The sequence below is a fragment of the Lonchura striata genome, chromosome 1, assembly GCF_050655825.1.
Source record: "Lonchura striata isolate lonStrDom1 chromosome 1, ASM5065582v1, whole genome shotgun sequence".
NCBI classification, from domain to species: domain Eukaryota; kingdom Metazoa; phylum Chordata; class Aves; order Passeriformes; family Estrildidae; genus Lonchura; species Lonchura striata.
The window spans coordinates 90,561,306-90,567,344 of record NC_140703.1 but is presented as its reverse complement, the minus strand read 5'-3'; the positions used below and the strand labels follow the sequence as shown (position 1 = coordinate 90,567,344).

Sequence of the window (6,039 nt, the reverse complement as noted above, 5' to 3'; positions counted from 1 at the left end):
AAAAGTCTATAAAAGCTAGAATTTATTGCAGAACACCAGACAGCTTACAGAGCATTGATTCTTAGTAGTATGCATAGATTGCTGGATTTAAAGAGAAATCCCTAATGGTTTTTACCTTTAATTTTTTTTTCCTTTTAAAGGGAAAACAAGGATAAGGTGTTCATAAGGCCAAAATGCAGCAAAAGAAATGTGTAAGGACTGTTAAACGGAATTTGTCTATCTTTCAGATGAACAGAATACTGCCATGCTGTTTGATGGCAATTATATGCAATCTAATGCATAAACTTTATAAGAGATGAGATGCTAAATACAGTCATAATATTCTATGGTTAGAAAAATGCATTAATTTGGCTTATTTTTAAAACAACTATTGTACCTGAGATGCCAACAGACTAGAAACCATTTTTGCATTTTTTGTGATTGTGAATTTTATACTTTAAAGCCTTCTATTCCTCCATAGCAATCTCATATTGGAGTATTTTATTCTGCATTAAACTTAGTGATTTGTAGCTATTTATAAAAGCAAAACAAAAGGTAATGCAAAACCCAGCAGGCAGAGCATTATTGTCTGCAGTGGACAACAAAGTTTTAAAATCTATTTAGTCTTAATGTTCCCAAAAAACAATTTTTGTGTGCAGATGCTATAGCTGCTCTTTAAATGTTAAACCAAAAGATATCTGAACTCAGATTTCTAGACTAACAGTCTGAGAAGTCAAAAGGGGCGTTGGCAATTTTCTCGTCTGACCCCCTGTATACATGCACTAGAATCTTTCTCAAGTAGCTGGATTAAACAATGTCTTTCAGAAAGATGTCTAATCTCATTTTAAAGACTCCAAGCTATGGTCAGTCCACCTCCTCCCTGGGTAAGCTCTTCCAGTGTTTAATTACCCTTACTGCTAGGAGACGGTGTCTTATTTCAAGGTTGAATTTGTCTAACACCATTCAAATACTGAAAATGCAGGGTGTTTGAGAGAGAGCAAATATAAGAGACATGATACACTTTATACTAATCCTAAATCAAAAGATTATGGAAATATTGAAAACATGACAACTAAAGATCTATTTTGGCAAACATTTATGCAAGGGGGTATTTCTCTGCATAGGAAATGGTTTACTTTCAATTCTGCAAGCTTACACACATGTGTAAAGTTACACCAGGGCTTCAAGTGCAATTCAAAAAGAGGCATCTAGAGTGACTTTTGCTGAAAAAAATATTAGGCATTAACTAATAAATACAACCTCCCTCCATTTCTGTCCCCTTCTAAGCAGCCTTTGTGGCTGCTTATAAATACTAGAAGAAAAAGTGAGAAAACTTCCTCATTGCAGAAATGTGATTGCTGCCATAGGGGGATGACTGCTGATATCCAAACACAACCTAAGAGGGGAGAGAGAAAATAAAAAAAAAAAAAAAAAAAAAAGGAGAGTTGTCAAGATAATTAAAACTTTGCAACAATTCAGTAGTGGTGCTGATAAAAACAGCACTGCTGGCTGAATGCAAATAAGATGGTAAAGGCCCTGTTTGGATTATGGTAATTACTCAGTCTGAAGTTAGCTTCAGCCACACACACATATGAGCACACACATACACACACAGCAGTGGAGTGGAACCTGACAACCATACTTGGCGTGCGATCATAAAATTCCCTGGCACGCTCTCAGGATGCCATGTGGAGCTATTTGTACAGTTAGGTACGGGACTCTGCAGCGCAGGAAATACCAGCGGAAGCACGGCTGACCCGCCTGGCCTTCAGCGAGAGCCTGCCCCCCCGCGTATTGCTGGCCTGCATTCAAAAGTGATCTCTGGAGAAGGCAAATCAATCGAACACATGTTTGGTCTAAAAATGTCATTTTGGAATATGTTAAGATATTTCCTTACATTAGACCATTTTGTTTGCCCCAAAGATTTGTCAAGTGCAATTGAATGCATACACATCACAACACATGCCAGTGCCAGAACAAAATAATTTCAATGTGTCCTTTAGTACTCCGATAAAATGCAGGCAGTCGGTGTTGAAACGAGATGCCCTGTGAAAGTCTTGAGAGCACTGGCATTCTGCAATTCTTCCAGGAACTTGTTTCTTTAAAATTTGGGATCCGTCCAAATGAGCAGATTTTGCGTAAGAATGGGGAAGAGGACCAGCTCAACCTCTCCTCTTGCCTTCTAGACGGAGGAGTTGAGGCAGGCTAATTTATGTGATGAAAAATCATTAAAGGAATTACAATTTTCAACTCTGATTCCTAAATAATAAAGCCTTTACGAGGACAATATCATTACAAATAACCCTATTAATCCGTTGATTCAGCTTTAGAGTCAATTCTGATATATGACAAAGATGTGTTTCTTCAACAGTTTTCACAAGTTAATATTAAATAATATTGGCACACACATCATTTTTATTACTGAGTTCTTTGATTTGTTCACCCTGCACAGTCTCTGCAGCTGTGTGTTTTATGACCTACCCATCACAGGAGAAACTCCCATTAGCACCAGCACACAGCAGAGGAGATGTGAACTTTGCAATCAGCCTTGCTATCCTCACTCTGTTTTTGGTTAGTGCTGAAAAGGCTCTTTCGAGCAGATCAGAATAGTCACAACCTCATCTGAAAGTGCACCCGTACTGTGAAGGGCAAGCTTCCCTGCCTGGCATGTTCAAAGTCTGCAGAGACTGTATCAAATACAGATTTATGCATGACTGTGGACGTCAAGATTCAGTCCTCTGACCAACAGGCTCCTGAGGGAAGACACCCACACTTCCCCCTTCTCTCCCCTTCCGTCCACCTTCACCCCCACACCCTTTTTCTCTCTTTGCATTGACCCAATATGGTTGCTAAATATGCACACACACACACACACACACACACACACACACACAAAGTGTATCAATCTTGAAAGGCTTCAAGTCTCTTGGGTTGCTGAACTTCAGCTAAAACACAAATTAGGTCTGTTTTGACTTGCTGTGGGGATCTTTTGCTGGTGTGTTTTTATATTTTTCCAAAATTTCTTCATTGAAAGAATACCTATCAGCTAATAGAACAAAAATCAAAATTACGTGATATCTCTTCTGAAATTATCTCAGGGAGGTTTGCACAATGTCTTCTATGAGATTTTTATCTTAATTAAAACAAAGATGTATAAGAAGGGGAAAAAAAGAGAAAACAGAAAATTAAAAACTGCCAAGCCCTCAACTCTTACCTGACAGTACTAATCCAAGACTTGCAATTGTGCAACAGAGAAGAATGATTGGTTGCAAATTCATAATTTCAGCTTTGAGATTCATTTTGATGGGGTAATCATGAAAAGGGTGGTCAATACAATTTGAATCTAAGACCTTAACATCATCCTTTCGACTTTCCTGCATTTTGTGCATATTTAAGCACCTGTGGTTGCCTCTGACAAGATGCAAAAGTTGGGCTATGATCCTAAGGCAATCAACAATGTTAAGCATTTCAGAAATGGCATAGCATTACTTTGCCATAAAATAAGAACATTTGTGAAGGATATAATATTGTATTATAAAGAGGAAAAAGAAATTGCAAAAGATTGCTAGATGTTAAAGGAAGTCTGATGAAAATGAACATTTATTAGTTCATATTAGACAAAAAGTGCTTTATAACTATATAGTGTTGCTATTGCAATAAATGTAGTATTTGTACCAAAATGCTCAGTTCTTCTCAGTACTGAGAGATATGGGATTATGTGTCTTAAAATTGAGGAATGATGATAAGACTTAAAAGATCGATTGAGGACCCACAAAATCTTGAATTTTTTTATTATAGATCCATTTCCAGAATAAATAATAAGTTTCTGGACCTTTTAGTGCTTTCTGTACTGTGTGAATTTTTAATATTTTTTTTATTAGCGTGGACAAATAAATTTTATTTGATAGCTTGTTGTATTTAAAGACAGTGTAAAACTCTCATTGCAAACAGTTGTTTACAGTGCGCTTTTCAGCACAAAGCTGTTTTAAAGCTCAATTGTGCATTTTGCAGATAAAGTGGGAAAACTAACTGAAGGCTGTATTGTAAGCAGTGGTTGCCGTGGAAACCCCAGTTTCAAGAGCTGGTTCTCCATTACCACTTAATTTAGGCTTCCTAATTGCATTCCACTAAATCGGTAGCGACAATATCTGCAGAGCAAAACTGCATGCCCAGTCTAGCGCAAACCTCTTTGAAACAGGCTTTTTGAAAGCCAGGAGCTATAAAAACTCAGCATGACGTGGAGCATATGAGAAACCTGTAGTTCAAATGTACTGCTGCTTGCTTTCTCATCCTTAGTAACTTCAGTGCGCTCCACACCAATCTATTAGTTCAGTCTACCTTAAAGATCATAAAGCTCTGCCATGTGGAAACTCATCTGTCCACCAACACATTGGTGCAAAATAGATTTAATTGTACTCCCAACCCAGTATCATGTCCATCTTATTTTACTACACACCAGCAGGTAGCCGGTGCAGAGCCTTACTTTCCTTGAACTGCCCTTGCTCCATAATATGAGGAGAACAATACTTTCTCAGTTTAAATCATTTGCCACCGCTCAGCTGTGCAGCAAGCCAGACCGCCCATATGTGACCTAAAGAGAGCCTTGTCAGAACCACTAGACATAAAAGCATTCCAATTATCGACCATACTGCTTTAATAGAGGAGGCAACTAATATGATAGTGTAAGTGATTCTGCCACTGAGAAGCTCTTCGTCACTGTCAGATTAACACTTGAGTTAAACTCTTGTAAATCAGTCACATTATGCTGTCGGTTGAGAAATAAACACAGACCTATTACTCTTAGAATTCCAGAGGGCTCTCCCGCCATCCGAGTTGCGCTGGATGCCCTATTAATCTGAATTTTGTCATATTTATTATTTTGCAATTACTAATGTGGGTAATGTTGGAAAAATTTAAGTTGTCTACGATTAGATTCTGAAATGGATGCACATGCCTAGGCAAAATCTGTGAGGGAAAACGAGAGAGAGGAAGAGAGGAAAACAGGAGACAGCTTACATGTAACTTCTCACTGGAAAAGACAGGAGACCACCAAATAAATTAAATCCTATAACTCTTAAAAAAAAAGAAAAACACCAAAAAGAAAAAAACACCAAAAAACCCACAGACCATTTCAAAGCAAAATATTCCAGTGTCTCCAAGCTGAAGACTTCCCAGAAGCTCACAGTGAAATGCATCTCCTAAACACCAACATGGTTACATTTGAGCCTTCCAATACTTATTAAATTAATGTTGAAGTTGAAAATAATAAGTAAACTGCTCTTACATTGCTTCCTTCTCTCCACAGTATGATTAGATGCTAATAAATTATCTTTAAGTCATGCATTATCAGCTCACCATCAGTTTTTCTATTTCTGTGGATTTCTGTCAATTTTCTTGCCTTTTTATCAGGTTCTTGTCTTCTACTCTACCTGAGCTACTTTGAGCCCAAAATGAAGACACCTCTGCTTTTGATATTGGGATTTTGGATGTGAGAGAGTGGACAGATAAGGATTGTTAACACAAGTTGGGATTTATTTCCTGTGTTCTACCCATTGAATGGAGCCCTCTCAGGTGGATGGTGAGGCTGGGAGAGAAGGAAACTGGAACAGGGACTAGAAAACTGGCTGTTGAGTTTTTTTGGTCCCAGGTTGCTTCAGCCAGATGGACACTCCTCAAGATTTCTACTCTTCTCCTCTTTAGATATTAGAAGCCCTATCTGGAGCCAAGGCAAATTCTCTAATAAAAAATGTGTACAGGTCTTTCTAAAAAGGTCTGAGATGTAATCTCAGTGTGTTCCAGAAACAGCAGCCAGAAGAGATTTTAGGCTAAAGATCTTTTTTAGGCTATCATCTTTCTCCAGTGAAGTAGGGAAAAAACTTCCTATCATTTTTCTTCTCTATGAGTTTTTGCAAAGACCTTCTGGGAAGACAGGTAGAAAATGCTGAAAGTAAAAAGGGAGGACCAGGAAGAAATTTGGACATTTGGACCACTGTTCTAAAACTTGACAGAAAAACTGCTTGAAAGATCTTGCGTATGGAAACCATATAATTTTTATATTTG

General features: G+C 37.9%; 1 long non-coding RNA gene across 8 annotated transcripts in view; it reads right to left on the bottom strand.

Annotated features, from left to right (window-relative positions):
• LOC110474669 (uncharacterized) overlaps nucleotides 1–6,039 on the bottom strand; it is a 409,027-nt gene that overhangs the window by 23,740 nt on the left and 379,248 nt on the right. The window lies entirely within an intron of this gene.